Source organism: Pelophylax lessonae (assembly GCF_965119305.1).
Source record: "Pelophylax lessonae genome assembly, chromosome: 7".
Taxonomy (NCBI): domain Eukaryota; kingdom Metazoa; phylum Chordata; class Amphibia; order Anura; family Ranidae; genus Pelophylax; species Pelophylax lessonae.
Genome location: NC_138774.1, coordinates 253,999,457 through 254,019,680, shown reverse-complemented (window position 1 = coordinate 254,019,680; position 20,224 = coordinate 253,999,457).

Below are 20,224 nucleotides of genomic sequence, written 5' to 3'. Positions count from 1 at the left end.
TCGCACGGTGGGACTTTATATGAGGCACCAAGCTGTAAGCAAGGCGTCTCCATCCCTGGTTGCTTAAACATATTGGACTAGGTGGGACTTTATATGAGACCTAAGCTGGTGTTGCCCGGCGTCTCCATCCCTATAACAAAATACAAAATGAGGTTGAAGGATTGTAAGAGGTGCATGAAAGTCAGCCAGCCCCCAGTCTGATGTACTCACCCTCCAGTCTGTCACCAACCAAATAAAACCTGTCTCTTGGTACAAAGAACAGGGGTTTAGTTGACGCACATTTGCAAACGCATGTGAAAGCTGCAGAGCCACTTTCATGGCACCCTGTTATATCTGCAGTCCTTCACTCTTAATTTAGTGTCCTCACACTGGAGGCACATGGCCGCTAACGGGTGGATGGGGGAACAGGTGAGAGGGAGACAGCCCAACCTCCCCCAACCCATCCCCATCCACTAACTGGCTGTTGTCTCAAAGACTCAAATAATTAGGTTTATAACCATGGTGCAAACTGGAAAAGACCACCTGAAAAGCATTACACCTCCATCCCCTTGGTGGATGCAGCATATAGATAGGAAGGGATTTTATGTATGGGGCATGGCCTGTAAAGCACACTGCCTTTGAAATCCCTAATTTCCTTTTGGGACTTTATGTGAGACAAGCAGGTCATGCTATTGGTCTCCATCCCTGTATACGGAAAACACTAAGGTCAAATCAAAACTGCATCCACCAAAAACGTACGAAAATCGCACAGTGGGACTTTATATGAGGCACCAAGCTGTAAGCAAGGCGTCTCCATCCCTGGTTGCTTAAACATATTGGACTAGGTGGGACTTTATATGAGACCCAAGCTGGTGTTGCCCGGTGTCTCCATCCCTATAACAAAATACAAAATGAGATTGAGGTATATAACGGTTATAAACATTATATAGATGACATAATAATGATTTGGGAGGGGACAAGAAACTCTTTACAAGAATTCCTGGAAGAAATCAATTCCAACCCTTATGGGCTGACCTTTACCGGCCATTGGAATTTGGAAAAAATAGATTACCTGGACCTACAAATTTTTAAAGAAGATGGTCATCTACAGACAAGGACGTTTTTTAAAACCACAGACAAGAACAGATATATTCCGAAAACTAGTTGTCACCATCCGAAATGGAAAAATAATATCCCCAAAGGGCAATTAATGAGAATGAGGAGGAATTGTGGCAAATTAGAGGACTATGACCAGCAAACATCTATTTTAATGCAGAGATTTGAAGAAAAAGGGTATCAAAAGGACATAGTTACATAGGGCCTGATTCATAGTACAGCGAATTGGCGTTTTGGCGGGTTTTTTGCGAACCGGCGAGACACTCACTCGGCTACGGGATACCGGACTGCGAGGAGCGTTAGGTAAATATAGCACATGGCTCTATTATGCTGTCCTTCTCATTGGACTCTCTGCTGCTTATCATTCAAACACTATCACTCTTTGAGACACCTGGGCTCTTGCCATCCACTTTATGGGTCTTTCCTGCCGTCCTGATTTCTTCACACCCCCATCCCTTTATGTTCACTATTGTCACACTCCACGTTCTTTGCGATCATTTCACCTTCACTCTTTGGTTCTATTCACTCACTTTTGGTGATGCGTGCACTTGATTTAGGATCTTTGGTTTAGTTTTGGTTTATCTATAGCACGTGGTGTCTATAGGCTATTCTCAAGATACTGAGATGGGTCTATCCTTCTTTCCACTTTCTCTCTGTAGCGTTCACGCATTGGCTTGAACCAAACATTTCAATATTGCGTTTTTTCTGTCTCCTTATGGACATAAGGTTTGTTGGTCCTTATATCGACCCAATCTTCCGTTCACCAGTCCTGGCTACTCCAGCAGCCACCCCTTAGCCCTGTCATGAGACACTACAGGGGACATATACAAGTATACTGTATTTGGTAAGTTCTCCTCCTACTATGGAGCTGACATATACAAGCATGTACGCAACTATCCCATTTTGATTATACACTTTTCATTATCCAGAATACAGTTACCCTAAACCTTGTGATTTGGACCCCTATTTGTTGTGGACTGCTCCCATGTCCGCCGGGGGGGTACTAGTCCCAGTCGTGATCCCCTAGGTCTCCAGTTGCTTTTAGAACCGGCTATACAGGTGGGTTATATGTTGGCTGGCGCTTACCTCTGTTTTGACCTACCGTTATGAGATTTATTATGTGACATGTTTCCCAAATAGATATGCACTGACTTTGCTTTCTCTTAATAATTCTAGTAGCATTGTTGATATACATACCCACGTTTTTTGCCCCTGAGGAAGCGGTCACCCGCGAAACATGTCGGGCTGGGTTTGGGTTTAGACACCCAGGTCCATCACACCAGACCCACTAGTCTTACCATCTCTGGCATAGGTCTGCAGTGGACAGCGTGATCTACACCCACCCTTCGTGGATATTTGGCTCTCCCAAAGCCTGTATATTGTATGTACTGCTCAGTTGCTCTGTATGCTGTAATATTATTAGTGTTTTGTCAACACGATAATAGTTACTTTTAATGTTCTTCTTCTTTATTTTTGGTGTTGTATCAATAAAATTTGTGTATTTTTACATATATGTGGATTCTCTGCTATTTGTCTCGATGACAGTATCCCTTTAAAAGTCCCCTTGGCCCATCCATTTTCCTTTTCTACATTTAATTGGGACGTGGATACTTGTATTTTTTACTAATTCTCTTGTTGGCTAGCTGTCCCCTCTGTTTATACTACGTATATTTGGGTGGATAACACACCCGGGGCCTCTTGTTCTCTGTTTGTGACAGCTCTATTTATCTTTCTTTTTTCAAACTTAATTAGTCTACACACCTATTTCTCTTTATACTTTAAAATTAAGTAACTGTGTATCATGGATAGGCTTGTGACGGTATCAGATTTTCATGCTGCGATTAATTGATTAAGGTTTTGCCACGGTATACGGTATTATCACGGTATTCTATTATTAAATTTAAATTATTAAATTTCCACCTCACTTCAATTTCATTGCTGAATTTAGGGGCTTTGGTTCACTTATGCACATTATTATATAGTCAGTCAGTACAGACTCTGTGAACCAGGCCTAAAATAGGTCATCAAGCAGTGTCTGGCCTAACTGGTGATAACTGGTTCTGGCGCTCGGCTCCGATCCGATGGCCTGGTCATTAAGAGGGCAAATCCTTGTGGTCAAGAAGTGGTTAAACCTGAAGGAGGTGTTGTTTATAAATTACTTTACTATTGCTTTAGGCCTGGTTCACATGTATGCGGGTTGGTGGTTCACATGTATGCGGGTTGGTGGTTCACATTTGCACAGGCATAGCAGCCCATTGATTTGAACGGGCTGCTATGCCCTCATTTTCCGCAGAAAAAAGGTGCATGCAGCATTTTTTTAAAATTCAGTGGCCTTGAAATCCATCCTGCTTTTGCACCATGCGACTAACCTGCAGTTCCTGCTCTGGCAAGCTTTCTGCATTTTTTGTATACGTGGGCACGGCATTTAAAAATAAACAGTTTGCGTGTGCAGCAACGGCAGGTAAGTCGCATGGTGCAAAAGAAGGATGGATTTCATGGCCACTGCATTTTTCTAAATTCTGCATGCACCTTTTTTCAGCTGAAAACGCAGGCATAGCAGCTCAAGCCCATTCACATCAATGGGCTGCTATGCCTGTGCAAATGTGGGCCCCCAACCCGCATACATGTGAACCAGGCCTAAAGCAATAGTAAAGTCATTAATTGGTTAAACCTGCAGGAGGACCGGTGTTTTTATCTATTAATGACTTTACTATTGCTTTAGGCCTGGTTCACATAAATGTGGGTTGGTGGTTCACATGTATGCGGGTTGGGGACCCACATTTGCACAGGCATAGCAGCCCATTGATGTGAATGGGCTTGAGCTGCTATGCCTGCGTTTTCAGCTGAAAAAAGGTGCATGCAGAATTTAAAAAAATGCAGTGGCCATGAAATCCATCCTTCTTTTGCACCATGCGACTTACCTGCCGTTGCTGCACACGCAAACTGTTTATTTTTAAATGCCGTGCCCACGTATACAAAAAATGCAGAAAGCTTGCCAGAGCAGGAACTGCAGGTTAGTCGCATGGTGCAAAAGCAGGATGGATTTCAAGGCCACTGAATTTAAAAAAAATGCTGCATGCACCTTTTTTCTGCGGAAAATGAGGGCATAGCAGCCCGTTCAAATCAATGGGCTGCTATGCCTGTGCAAATGTGGGCCGCCAACCCGCATACATGTGAACCGCCAACCCGCATACATGTGAACCACCAACCCGCATACATGTGAACCAGGCCTAAAGCAATAGTAAAGTCATTAATAGATAAAAACACCGGTCCTCCTGCAGGTTTAACCACTTCTGGATCGCAAGGATTTGCCCCTTTAAAGACCAGGCCACCGGATCAGAGCGCCAGGACCAGTCATCACCAGGTAGGCCAGACACTGCTTGATGGCTATATAATAATGTAATGTGGGCTGCTAGGCGTGTGTGTGTGTATATATATATTTATTAGAGCTGCACGATTCTGGCCAAAATGAGAATCACGATTTTTTAGCTTGGAATAAAGATCACGATTCTCTCACGATTCTCTGTGTAACAAAAAAAAAAAAAATTGGGATAACTTTACTGTTACGTTTTTTTTTTTTTATTCATTAAAGTCTAATCATTGCGTTTGAAAGACTGCTGCGCAAATACAGTGTGACATAAAATATTACAACAATCGCCATTTTATTCTGTAGGGTCTCTGCTAAAAAAATATATAAAATGTTTGGGGGTTCTAAGTACTTTTCTAGCAAAAAAAAAAACTGATTTTAACTTGCAAGCAGCAAGTGTCAGAAAAAGATCCAGTCTTTAAGAGGTTAAACTTCCTTTCTCCCTGGCAGAGGGAAGGAAAAGATACAAATGTAATCATTTTTGTTTATAGTTAGGAGACTTAATGCTGATAGGTGTTAGCTGTGTGAGTGAATGAGTCATCCAGCTCACTGAAATGTATCAATTCACAAGTCAGGCAGACTTGACAGAGAAACTCGGTATTTTAAAAATGCCACAATAACAATACCGTGGCTATGCAATACCGCGATATATCGAATTACCGAAAACCGGCATATGTCTAATCATGGATCTTTTAGGACAGGCTTGGACAGGTTTTATGTCTCATATTCAATCTACCTTCACATCTAATCGTAGGGATGAGGAAGAGCTCAAAATTTATCTACAAAAAATATTTGGATTACTTAAACGTAAATCTCACTTATATTGGCATATCGAGTTTTTTGAAAAGTATATTACTGAAAATGTGAATCCTAGGGGTCTGAGACTACACACCTTCCCGACTGTCCGGAACCCCACCGAGACATTTAGGAAGACGTGGGAGTCCGCCTTAGATAGATGTAGCAAGGAATTAATGACTATCCTTGTGCAACAATACAATCTGGATATGTCTGGGTTGGATGCGGAAATTGACACTTTAAACATCCAATACAGACATGTCATGGATCACCCAAGCTTTGCAGCCAAATGGCAAGAAATCAAACAACAACTTGAGGAAATTAATCAAGACATAATACTCAGGAAACAGGCTAAATACAATCGGGATAAATTGGCCTTTCTGGGTGGATACGCTTATAAGTGGACCCCCAGAGTGACCACTCCCATCAACCAAACACTCAGAAATGAGAGATCATCACATATTGATGAGTATCCTGAATCAGATTCTTCTAATACCAATCTCCCTCACTCACAGGCTAGTTCACGCCCCTCTAATTCAAGGGCTGCGCGCACACGAGTCACTAAACGCACCAGACACAATGGTGGATATTCGTCTGATGACCCTTTGGGCAAAAGACGACCACAGACACCCACAGCTAGCACTTCAGATTTAACACCTACACTCCAGAAAATCCTTACCACTAATATTTTGCCTAATACTAAACAATCTAATACCAATGAGAATGGTTTTTTAGATGTCTCACTAGGAGCCATCCCGAAAACCAAAAAACAGACCAAACTAAAAGACTTTGTCACATTGACACCGACACAAACCCCACCATCACAGAAATAAATCAAGATTGTTTCAATATTATCAATCTCACAGATATACCCCTCACCCCGGATCAGACCACCGTTTTACAATTAGGTTTGGGATTTTGTCCTTCACAATCAATCAATATATATGACACTATTAAAGATTTGTACCTGTTTGCTCGCAACTTGACCTACAAGTACATTTTCGATGCTGACCGCCAAAAGAAAAAGCTTGAATTGGCTCTTACCGAGCAAATCAAACATTTCTCAATGGATGAGTTCCGGGCTCTCCGGGATCTGATGCTCCTCTATGAAGAGGGTTCCTCAGACCCCGGAGAGCCTAGTGCTACATCCATTGTTACACCTTCCCTACAATCTGTTCCTCCAATTTTTAAATCCAAATCCACGAAATTTCCTGATCTATCTATTTGTCCAAAGATCTGGGCATTTGTTTGCCAGGTGATCCGTGATCTCAAACGGAAACGTTGGCAACCAATGCCCCAGAATCTAACCACCAATTTAAAAGCAGCTCTAAAACAACTACAATCCAACCATGATATTATCATTAAACCCTCTGACAAAGGGGGAAACGTGGTAATCATGACACCTCCACAATACCAGACGATGTGCTTAGATGTGCTTAACAATGAGTCGTGGTATCTCCCTATACAACCTGAACTAACAAATACTTTTCAAAACGAACTACAGAATTTATGTCTGAATGCCTATCTTGTAGGCACTATAGACAAAGACACATACGAGTATCTGCGTGTTTTACACCCCAGAACCCCAACTATGTACACACTCCCTAAAATCCATAAGAATTTATCTAGGCCTCCGGGGAGACCCATTGTCTCCGGCATTGGATCCATGTCAGAGCATGCCAGCCGATATGTGGACGCTTTTTTGCACCCCTTTGTGCAGAGTTTACCATCTTACATTCAGGACACTCCCGATCTCCTACGCCACCTTGAGGACATCTATACACCCCCGGATGCCCTCCTCGTGGCGGTTGATATCGAGGCATTGTACTCGAGTATACCGCACGAGGAGGGCATCCGGTCGGTCAAGTCTTTTTTGTATGAGCAAGATCGTTCCACTTGGTCTCACAATGATTTCATTTTATCTTTATTAAGATTTATTTTGACTAGGAATTTCTTCACGTTCATGGACAAGACCTATTTGCAGATTCAAGGGGTCGCAATGGGGACCTGTTGCGCCCCCTCGTATGCGAATCTATTTCTTGGAAGTTGGGAAAGATACATTTTCGCCAATGAACAATATGCACAGTGGCTAAAATACCTACTGTGCTGGTTTCGCTATATTGACGACCTCCTAATTATATGGACGGGTACACGCAACGAACTAGACGCTATGTTATCTGCCATCAACGTGAACGAATTCAACCTCAAATTTACCCATAACATACATGACAGGCAAATTGTCTTTCTTGATGTTGAAATCAAAAAAGAAGATGATGGACACATCATCACTAATCTCTATAGGAAGCCAAGTGCAGGCAATATGCTACTGCATGCATCCAGTTTACATCCTGAATCCCTAAAGAATAGTATCCCCTACGCACAATATCTGCGAACCCGTCGCAACTGTACATTAGATGCAGACTTTTTGGTAGAGTCTAAAAAATTACGGGATAGACTCCTACAGCGAGGATACTCCCGTAAGATTCTACGAAAAGCCTTCAACCGAGCGCAAGCTCAATCCAGAGCTGACTTGCTATATCCTAAAAAAACACATGAAAATACTCAGACAGTGAGATTTATCACGCAATACTCTAGTAACTCATTACAATTACGAAAAATTTTGGAGAGGAATTGGCATATACTGGATGAAGATCCTATCCTCTCCAGGTATGTCAAGGACTCTCCTGAATTGGTATTCCGAAGAGCAACATCACTACGTGATCGGTTGATCACCAGTCACTATAGGGAACACACCACTATAGTCCCACAAATTACGGGAACATATGCATGTGGGCATTGTCCCAGATGCCCCTGGATCAGGGAAGGCATGGTCACCTCACTACCTAACGGTCAATCACACAGACTTAATCGATATGCTAACTGCTCTACACGGGGAGTAGTTTATTTGATGCAATGTCAATGCTCTGCTTTCTATGTAGGCAAAACCATCCGTGAACTAGGTCAAAGAATAGGGGACCATCTCTACTGTTCAGAGGGTGGCAAGATACTCACTCCTGTAACACGCCACATTGGCCTCAGACATAGATACAACAACACATGTATATCCTTTAGAGTTTTAGAAGTAATTCCCCCAGACCCCAGAGGGGGTAACTGGGATCGTCGCATTCTCCAACGAGAAACACTTTGGATTGAGAGGCTCAATGCCCTCTCATATCCTGGTTTAAACGAGGCACATTCCTACAAGTCATTTCTATAGATATATGGTTGGTAGTTTGATTGTCCGGTTTCTCTCCTGCTACATTCTCTTTCTTTTCCCCCCTCCCCCGTCAGGGCTTCCCCTTCATTTTTCTTCCCCTCCCCTACCCCCCCTCTTTTTCCTTCCCTCTTTTCCCTCTTCCTTCCCCTCCCCCCTCCTATTTCTCTTCTACTCCTTTCCTTTTCCCCTTCCTCTTTCCTTTTCCCTCCCTCTTCCCTTCATTTCCCCCCCCCCTTTTTTATCTTCCCATCTCTTTCTGTCCCCACCCTGTTCTTCCAACTGATCCATTATCCTATGATATTCATGAGCTTGATTCCCAATATGGGAAATATCAGGCTCCATACCTGGGAAGCAGCTTCTCCCAGAAGGTTATGCAACTGTCTCAAACCCCCTATTATTTGAAACTATGTTTATGATAACTATGTTGCTTTGTTCATTTGTTTTCAATAATAACATTTCTCCATATGATTTGATGTATACATGTAAAATCTTGTTATTGTATATCAATTATCTGTTGGTTATGGTCACAGAGGTATAGCGCCACTTGGCATTCATCTCCCCTGATTATCCCTTGTTCAGCAACCCGGACCCATTTCCATCACCATCCATGGATGGGAGGATCCTGCTGGATGTTCCCCATGGCGGGCATGTGACGCCCGTCTGGGTACACACTTAGTGTGTGTCCCTGAGCCATGGTGTAGTGTCTGGGTACCGACACTGCTGACAGTCCCTGGATATCCGGTGACTCGTCTACGTCGGCGCCGCAGACACACCCATTGGCTATGCGCAGTACGTCACATCCGGCGCATCTTGATGAGCCGGCTTGTGTACAAGCGCATTCGGAGCGTCTGCCCCGAACACAGCTATCATGTGGCCGGCTGATTACCGACCCAGCTGTGTTTGGGGTGGAGCGGTTCCTCATATAGGCGCCATCCCCACTGAGACACTCACTCGGCTACGGGATACCGGACTGCGAGGAGCGTTAGGTAAATATAGCACATGGCTCTATTATGCTGTCCTTCTCATTGGACTCTCTGCTGCTTATCATTCAAACACTATCACTCTTTGAGACACCTGGGCTCTTGCCATCCACTTTATGGGTCTTTCCTGCCGTCCTGATTTCTTCACACCCCCATCCCTTTATGTTCACTATTGTCACACTCCACGTTCTTTGCGATCATTTCACCTTCACTCTTTGGTTCTATTCACTCACTTTTGGTGATGCGTGCACTTGATTTAGGATCTTTGGTTTAGTTTTGGTTTATCTATAGCACGTGGTGTCTATAGGCTATTCTCAAGATACTGAGATGGGTCTATCCTTCTTTCCACTTTCTCTCTGTAGCGTTCACGCATTGGCTTGAACCAAACATTTCAATATTGCGTTTTTTCTGTCTCCTTATGGACATAAGGTTTGTTGGTCCTGATATCGACCCAATCTTCCGTTCACCAGTCCTGGCTACTCCAGCAGCCACCCCTTAGCCCTGTCATGAGACACTACAGGGGACATATACAAGTATACTGTATTTGGTAAGTTCTCCTCCTACTATGGAGCTGACATATACAAGCATGTACGCAACTATCCCATTTTGATTATACACTTTTCATTATCCAGAATACAGTTACCCTAAACCTTGTGATTTGGACCCCTATTTGTTGTGGACTGCTCCCATGTCCGCCGGGGGGGTACTAGTCCCAGTCGTGATCCCCTAGGTCTCCAGTTGCTTTTAGAACCGGCTATACAGGTGGGTTATATGTTGGCTGGCGCTTACCTCTGTTTTGACCTACCGTTATGAGATTTATTATGTGACATGTTTCCCAAATAGATATGCACTGACTTTGCTTTCTCTTAATAATTCTAGTAGCATTGTTGATATACATACCCACGTTTTTTGCCCCTGAGGAAGCGGTCACCCGCGAAACATGTCGGGCTGGGTTTGGGTTTAGACACCCAGGTCCATCACACCAGACCCACCAGTCTTACCATCTCTGGCATAGGTCTGCAGTGGACAGCGTGATCTACACCCACCCTTCGTGGATATTTGGCTCTCCCAAAGCCTGTATATTGTATGTACTGCTCAATTGCTCTGTATGCTGTAATATTATTAGTGTTTTGTCAACACGATAATAGTTACTTTTAATGTTCTTCTTCTTTATTTTTGGTGTTGTATCAATAAAATTTGTGTATTTTTACATATATGTGGATTCTCTGCTATTTGTCTCGATGACAGTATCCCTTTAAAAGTCCCCTTGGCCCATCCATTTTCCTTTTCTACATTTAATTGGGACGTGGATACTTGTATTTTTTACTAATTCTCTTGTTGGCTAGCTGTCCCCTCTGTTTATACTACGAATTCGTACGTCAGAATTGGTATTCAGAGAACGGCGGGCGGACAATAACGCCTAGTGTGAGATTCATTAAGATGCAACAAGGTCAGAGCGCGACTTAAAAACACGCCAGCTAAAAGCTCGACTAAAGTTTTGCCAAATTTTCCCCTGTACCCCCAAAAATCCCAAATCACTGTGGAAGTTGTGGAAAACAATTTGGTGATGACTGGCTTTTAAAAAATTTCAAAAACTGACTTAGAAAGAGAGATATCTGCTAAAGTGTAGAAAGGTTAAAAAGCTCCTCCAGCCCCGAGCTGCGAACGCGCGAATGTGCGCATGCGCAACGCCAAATAGGCTCAAAAAATTCCGCCAGCGCGATTTTGGGCAATATTTTTTTTGAATACCGATTGAAAATCCGCTGTCTCGCCCATAGAAAATGGAAAAAACCGGCGGAATTGGAAAAACATGCACACTTCCAACAAGGGATCCCTTAGTAAACACCATCACATTCCATACACCTTTCCTGATAACTCTGAAATCATAACAGTGAAATCTACAGTGTTTATATAGAACCTCCACATTATCTGAAAAAACCCACAAAATATTACATTGGGGAACGGGTCGTCAGATAAAACAAAAATAGATGTAAAACATATTTCAAAGAAAGATTATTAGCATTTCACACATATCAAAGAAATGTCACAATTTTGCCAATATTTTATGTGATTCAAAAGAATGTTTTTCTAAATATATTGCAAATACTACCTTTTCTTCCATATGGGTATGGCCAAGTGTTAGCATTTGACTACACATTTAACTGAAGGTATATATATATATATATATCCCCATACTTGGCTAATTAGCAAAGTATGCCCAACAAACAAATATAGCTTTAGCTCACAATATTGCTACATATTGACTTTATGTGGCATCTTTTGTATTTTGTTCATGTCTTTAGATTAAAAGTTTGCTGATACACATGCCTTTTTCAAACATGAACAAAATTAATGATGTGAACATTTGGAGGTTTGAAGACCTCCAAGTGTTGCCCATACAGAGGGCTCCTTCTGGATTCGAACTTGAAAACCTACAGCAAGAAGGCAGACTCCCTAATGATTGTGCTATTTCTCAGTGAGCCTTGGGTGTTTTCCTCATGCCGTCAAAATGCTCACATGGGAACAGGGGCCATTGAACTGAATAGGATTGGATTTTTTGGCTGTTTTGGGAGTTGATCCTTGAGCTGTACAAATCCCCCTCAAACGCCCCCAAAAGGGCTACGTTCACATGTAGGTGTTCGTGGTCTGTTTTTGGGGCTTTTTTAGGTGATTTCATATAAAAATGCCTGCCCAAAAAATGCATGTCAAAACGCCTGGGAAAACGCCAGAAAAAACGCCTATAAGAACGCCTGATATAATTGCCACGCCAAGATTAGGGATGTTCATGAGTCAGATTGTTGGCTTACATATCTGTTCAATCGTCACAATCTCACTTCCCAAATCCCAAAAGGTGTGTTTCAATTGTTTCCCTAAATATATATTTCTCTCTCTCTCGCTCTCTCAGGTAATTTTATATATATGTATGTATTCCTGTATCTAAACATTCTAAATAATGACTAGCAAACTTGAAGAGAGAATTTTATCAATTCACATATATACACACCTACATACATACATACATGTATTTGGGCTGTTTAGGTCTCTCTCCTCCTCCTCCTCATTTCTATTTCCCTTTTTTTGGCAACTGAGCATGCTCCAAAACACACAGGACACACACAGTTAAATTTTTGCCTGGGAGTTACCATTCTGGGTGTGTGTTTGCTTTGATTATATATAGCTCACTCGGACAGCAGGAAAGATTTGACCTAGGAAGAGGTCCAATATATTGTGTGTCACATGCTTTATGGTTAACATTTGGGGGCCTTTGTTATTTATGGAGGTGGGATTTGGCTGTGTTGTGTGTTGACTCTCTGTAAGTATCTATTGCTGTTAACATAATTGTGTATTGTTCTGTCAATCTGCACATGCATCTGTAGATTATAAGCTCTTTGTCGATGTATATGGTCTAAATGTTGTACAAAGGTTGTTTTTGTTTTTGTTTTAAAAATCTAAATCTGTGGCTTCAATGGGATACTGTGGAGACTGTGGCAAAAATATGTTATGTGAAATGTTTGAGCTGTGTATTTGTGTAATAAACAGCATGTTTCAAATCTTTTTTTCAAATGTCTTCATGTGTCTAAATAAAGTTTTCTGGTGTCCACAAATGTATGTATTTGTATTTCTTGTTTTAAGTTAAATATGCTTAATGGTTGTGTAAGGTGACTATTGTTTGCGAATTCGCTAATATACAAAACCGCGTTCTCACATTTGTACATGCAACCGGAAACGAAACTATTGGTGAGTGCACACATTTCCAGAAATTGTCCAGGCCCTCTCGCAAGTTTGTGCATCATGGCTCCTGCACTCTTTACTGCCGAAATTGTGGCATTTGTGTGTAAGGTAAGGAGGGGGGGGGGGTGAATGTGCGAGATGGGGGATGGTGGCTGGGGGGCTGGGTGGGTCGCTTATCTAGCGGGTGTGCAATTAACTTTTGGTCTGCTGATCTGCGCATGCACTTTCTGCCTATTAGATGTGATCTAGAAGCTTCCTGTTATAGAAACTTCCTAGATGTGAACCTGTTCCCTACACATGTATATATATATATATAATTTTATTTTTGGGTATATATATATATATATTGTGTGTGTATATATATATATATTGTGTGTGTGTGTGTGTGTATGTATGTATATATATGTATGTGTATATATATATATATATATATATATATATATATATATATATATATATATATATAGTATATTTTATATATATATATATATATATATATATATATATATATATATATAGTATATATATATATATATATATAGTGTATTATATATATATATATATATATATATAGTGTATATATATATATATATGTGTGTGTGTGTATATATATATATGTATATATATATATATATATATATATATATATATATATATATATATGTGTGTGTGTGTGTGTATATTCACACATATATATATACACACACACACACACACACACATATATATGTGTGAATATATATACACACACACACACAAAATATATATATATATATATATATATATATATATATGTATATATTTTATACATATATAGAATATATTATATACCATATATTAGTGTATATAATAGGGAACAGGTTCACATCTCTGAACTTTCTATATAGATATAGATAGGCATACCCTGCTTTAAGTACACTCACTTTACATACACTCGTGAGTAAGGACACAGCTTGTTCAGCTTGGCATGACACTGCTCACAAACCATAAGTGACAGGGATAACAAACTTAGGGAGCAACGAGAGGGTACCCAGGACTACACCATATCCATTTTGTGGCTGGCCAGCTTGCCTAGGTAATCATGTCATAGTCCTGGATCCCCTTAACATGCTCCCACATGGTTTGGGAGCAAGGCCATGTCAATGTGGCCAAAATTTACTATGGAGCTGGTGTATTTTCATGCATTGAGAAAAGAAAAAAGGGATTGCTTCACTTTAAGTACATTTTCGGTTTACATACATGCCCTGGTCTCATTGTGTACTTAAAGTGGGGTATGCCTGTATATAGATAGATTTGATTAGTTTATACTTTTACACAAAATGAAACACAATTATCTGTAACAGATTGCTATGACGCTTTGGAATCTGTCTAGATAAAGACAAATGTATTGCCCCTTTTCATATATGCAAGATTAGAAACATTATATTCCCTAAATACATAATGCCAAAAATTATTGCCTTAAATACATCCATACACACTGCAAGCTCTGCACCGTTTGTCTTGTCGGAGACTCGCCATCATAAGCTGGATCTGCACACAGCAGCTAATTTGTTCACCTGAGATGGAATCAGTGCTCCCAAAAATATGGACTGGTCATGTCTTCAAAGGATTGCATTGGACAAATCACCTCTAAACGAAACACATGAGTGTATAATCACTTGTCTTAATGGATAACATTCCCAACACACGCATCTCACACTGCCATATGTGTTTCAATGGGGGTGTCCATTGCAAGTTAAATACGCCCCCAGATCCCATTGCTTTGTTAATTTACAGATATAACTGGAATCTGATGGCACTGCTGGCCACCACTATGCCATCAAATTCTGCTGGGGACCTTTAAAAAGGATTATGTGTGATTGTGTGGATAATTCTGACACATTAAATTCACATCTCCCACATCCCATGTGCTCCTCTTGCAGGAATTGCGATTCCAGGGTAATTCAGCACAGCATAATGAACAGACACACCCAATCAGACAGCTCATGTTAAAAGGGACCTGAAAAGCAATCTGCATGGCTTGCTTTTCCAAGCATTGGCTAGTTTAGTGAGCCTGGACTAATAACAGTCACTGTAATGCTACCCATACTGCTGTCCTTTTAACATGGTGACAAAAGTTGATACCTATGCTACATGTGTGTAAAGTTACTTGCACCCTGCTAAATGGACAGCAATAAGGTTGTAAATACAGTGACTGTAATTAACATGCCAAGGGCTATGAATTGTACATGTATTCTAGCTAAATATAGCAGCTTCATTAGGAAAGATTTAATTTACATCTCTCTTATCTCCATCTCTGCTGCATGTTATTTTGGCAGAGGAATTCTATCCCATCAGCAGAGGAAGCACAAGGCTGTGCAGTGATGGACAGTGCACCCTGTGTACCCATTGGCTAAGGAGGCAGCAGGAAGTGGATCAGCCTGCCTCCTGTTACCTCCTCAGCCAATGAGTAGCTGAAAGGCTCTTAAGTCCCTTCCTCCTAACATCTCCTGAGTCCCAGGCCTTCCAGCTAGTTTAGTGTGCTTACTATGCATTTATCCTTCGGCGCTTCTCCTGCCTTATGTGTCAACTGGCTACTGTCTCCTGCACACTTCATGGATGGAGGGTCCGGGGCCCCTACAGGCACTCAGGCCCCCTACATGTGTATTGGCTGTCCCCCCCTGATGGCGGCCCTGGGTGTGTAATGAAAGGACAATTGTCAAAATGTCTAGATCATGTAGAGGAAATCACCAGTTGGGGCAACCTATGTCATGGAGGTAGATTTGGACATCGATGTCTATGTATCACCAGAAATGGGATTCTTTGTTCTAAAAAATCTCAAAGACGACCTAGCATGTTTTTGTAAGACTGTACTTTTTTGGACATACTTGGACTCAAACATACATTGCTCTTTCCACAGCTCCTCCTCCTCTGAGGGTATGATTAGGTGAACATGCATCTTCACCAAAAGTACAAGATGATGTGTCATCTCCGGATGAGGCTGCTGCGGAGATTTAACTTCCTGCCTCTTGTGGTGGATCTTCAGCGGGCCTGGAGTGATGCCAAAAGGCGCTCACCCAGGCTCCTGAAAAAGGCTGTGGAGCAAATCTCCGGTAAGTAAAAATATACATGACATGTGACCAGATAGGTTACAATTTTGTGGGTAGGTGGACATGTGTTTAGGTATGCAACAACACAAATACCAACAACCCCCCCCCCTCCCCTCCCTCTCGCTCCTACCTTTCCTACCTCCATCAAGTGTCTCTTCACAACCTTTAATACTACTATGTACATGATTTTTTTTATGTTTATTTTTTCTCTTCTGCTTCTAGCAAAAGCGGACGGGCGACAACCTCTTGTACTTTTGGTGAAGAAGGGGAGGAGGAGGACTGCCACATTGAACTATGCCTTCAGAGGCAGCGAGCCATTTGAGCTGCTACAAATTGTGGATCGTAAGTAGAAAAATGTACATTGTAGAAATGTCTAATCTCTAATCACATTTCACAGAGCCCCCTTTACATCGGAGTCTCCAGACTTACTACACTGTAAGAGGGAAGTGTGAAGACTCTGATGTAAGGAGAGTTCTGGGAACCATTATTTGAGGGGGAAAGCTGGGGACTCTGGTGTAAAAGGGAACTCTGTGGTCACCAAAGCTCCCCCATACATCTGAGCTTACAGAGACCCCCTTACACTTCCCTTCCTCAGTCCACCACAGTCAAGGGCACAACAAGTCCCAACGCAGAAGGCTACCTGCTTGGACTTGTACTGCTCTCTGTAGGGGACTAAGGAACTACTGCCTGCTATGCTAAGACTTGTAGTGCCCTCTGTTAGGGACTAAGGATTCCTCAGTCCTCCACATTCTAGGGCACTATAAGTCCCAGCACCTCGGGTGCTGTCATTGTGTAGGGCAGAGGGCTCCATCTCCACCATGTTTGGCTTTCATGTCAGATATGCAGGACTTGCTCAGCTCCACTCTCTTCCCTGGCAACTGACTCTGGCGTCATTGGGGGTCTTTCCTCCTCTAGAAAACACCCAGGGGCCCTCTCCTTGTCCCCCAGCCACCCAGGGCCTTCTTCTCCTCCTCCTCCACCAACCATTTTCGGACTCTTCCAACTTCCCTGGGGCTACTCACCCCTTTGCATAGTAGACACCACAAATCTATGAGCAGCCTGCAAAATATCAAGTCTGGGCCTGGTTACCTGTATGTTCTGGATCCAGGGCGGAGCTCTCCTCCCAGAGCAACAACCGATGATAGCAGAGTGAGTTGACCAGGCAGTAACTTCCTACTGGTGCAGGTACACACCTACCGATTCCTCAACATCTTAGGATAACATGATCAGACGGCCAATCCCCAGTCAGAGAAGGAGGAGTAAGTGTCAGCGGACAACAGACACCTGGCAGACGCAGTGAAGGGACTGCAGCACACTGCTGCAAATTTTAGATCCGAGGATTGAAAGCAATCTTTTACTTGGGCGATTTCCCTGACTGCGCCCTTCGAAATGTTGGTGCTCCGCCACTGGCCGCAAGGCCCCTGTAGGTGCGAGGCCTTAGGCGACCGCTTAATTTGCATGGTGCCCTCCTGTTTTAAAACATGCTCAATGCATCTCATTGGTGTAAGTGCACTTCTATGTTCTGAATTGTAGGGGCATTGAGTATGGTGCTAGCATGATGAGAGGTTACTGCCTATTTGTGTCCATAAATAATATATAATGTATTTTTGATGTTTATTTTTTTGTTTAATTTTTTAGAAACCAGTAATGAGGATCTTGAGCCTCAGACTTCTCAGGCCCACTGTAAGTAATGTGGATGTGCTGTTGTGTTGTGTATTAGGTCGAACTTGGAGGAATGATTGTTTGTTTTGTTTTCTTTTGTGGTTGATGTAACTTCAGCAAGAGAGGAGCCTCAGGCAGGGCCAAGTCGCCTGGATCCGGGCCAGGAAGACACTGTTGCCCAAGAAGAGGCCAATTGGTCAGACACTGATGAGGACCTGGGCTCTCCTCAAATGGGAAGTAAGTATTCTACATGTGTTTGTGTGTTCAATGTGTCCTGGGAAATATAAGGGCTGTAATATATATATTTTGACATTGGGGTTATGTAGCAGCTGACATTGAGGATGTTTGTTGTGGAGGACTGGGGAAGAGGGGCCGCTGCTTACCCAGTCCACTGTAACTACTACCTTCAATGTTTCCCGACTACTTTCTGTGTGCCTTTATCAAATAGCTTTTGTTCAAGGATTGTATCCGTGTCTTTGTGTTTCTAGGAGATACGACACCATCCCCCCATGAAGGGACACCATCCCCCCATGAAGGGTCTCCCCCATCCTCCCCCACTCCAGGGGTGGAGGCAGATGAAGTTAGTGGCTCCCCTGAACTAGTCTGTAAGTACCTAAAATTAGATTATCACATGTATTGTGTGTGCTAGGATGATGTGTATCTAGGATAATCTAAGTTGAAATCAAAGCAAGTGTAGTTTTGCTATATGTGACAGGAAGGTTGGTCATGAAACACTCTTGCTTAACCTTCATGTTTGAAAGGTGGTTTTGGGGAGCATTACAGGACATGTTATTTTTTTTAAGTTTTCTCAAGCCACCCTATTCTAAATTGGTGTTAGTTTCTCTACATTGGAAATGGTGTGCTTTGTACTTGTAAATTTTTTGGGGACATTGTAATTTACTCATGTCCTGATTTAGTCAACACTGAAAATGTGTGTTTATCAATCTTTCATAAATACTCTTCCTCGGTAATGTACCACATTCCAGTTCACAATTTGTGTTCTTTTTGTGCAGTTTCTCCTGAGCCAGCAAGCCCATCCTGTTCGGGGGGCCAAAAAAAACCGTGATGATGGTAAGTTGTGTGCTTTTGCAGTAATGTGTCTACTTAGTAAGTGGAGAAATGCTAACTGTGTATGTCCCCGATCAGGCTTCAAGTTGTTCTAAAGGCAGCAGGTTCTTTATGTGAATGCATTCTATGCATTAGTATTCCAAGTGATAGGTGTGCATATTCCCCCTAAGACTTACTGGGACCATTTTCTTACTGTCTAAAATTTTGCACAAATACTTGTCTGGAACAGACTCCCCCTCCTCCTTAACTGAGGTGACAGCATGCCAATATTGCCTCCTGATGCTGTCACTCCTAATCATTGAGACCATCGGAAGGGAGGGGGGCAAGGCTGACTCACAGCCTAGTGCCTGAACAGGCACAGGGTGCTTGGCTTCATCTCATGTGCCTATATAGCAAGCTGCCTGCTGTGGGGTCAACCAACAGGAGGGAGGTGCCTAGAGGTGTGTACAGGGGCCATGTAAAAAGGAGGATTGTGATTTTTCTCGTCCCCAAAAACCTAGAGAGGGTAAGTCTAACCTGATTAGTTTTCCGCAGCCCTCCAAAAATGATATGTTTCCAACACTTAGAACAGGCAGGGCTGAGGCACAAAAAACATCAGAGAAACACAATCAGCACAAAAGCAGGGAGTACGTATCCTTAACGCTACAAGCTTCACCCAGAAGAATGACGCTTGCACTGTACAAATCTGCATCACCACCGTATCAATGTCTAAATAAAACTTTCAGGGAAGTGTGGAGGGTAAGGAGTGGGTGTTAGAGCGTTTTCATGACTGCGTAACCTACAGTTAGCGTGAGTCCATTTGTTGAGAAACTTTTTCTTCTCTCTTAACACAGCTGGGATGGCAGAAAGGAGATCAGAGGAGCAGACACATCTGCTCCGTCCAGAACTGTCCCTCAAAATTCCAAAGGGTGAGTCTCTACTATGTGTCAGGTTCAATCTATAGACAGTAAGAGGGAGAGAGAACGCTCCACAGATTCCAATGGTGATAGAGATAAATGTGTGCACATGTATCGTGTTGACCAATTGAACACAAAACACCTTACATTCTTCAAAATTATTGCTTGAGTTTACATGCAGAAAAGCCTTTTACTTAGCTTTGGTGGAACTGCTACTAACATTCCAAGCCATCTTATGTAACCTTTTGAACAATTTGAGTTGAAAGTTTGAGTTCAAGGTTTACAACAGCAATTTTGCATATTTGCTTCAGAGTGTTCATAAA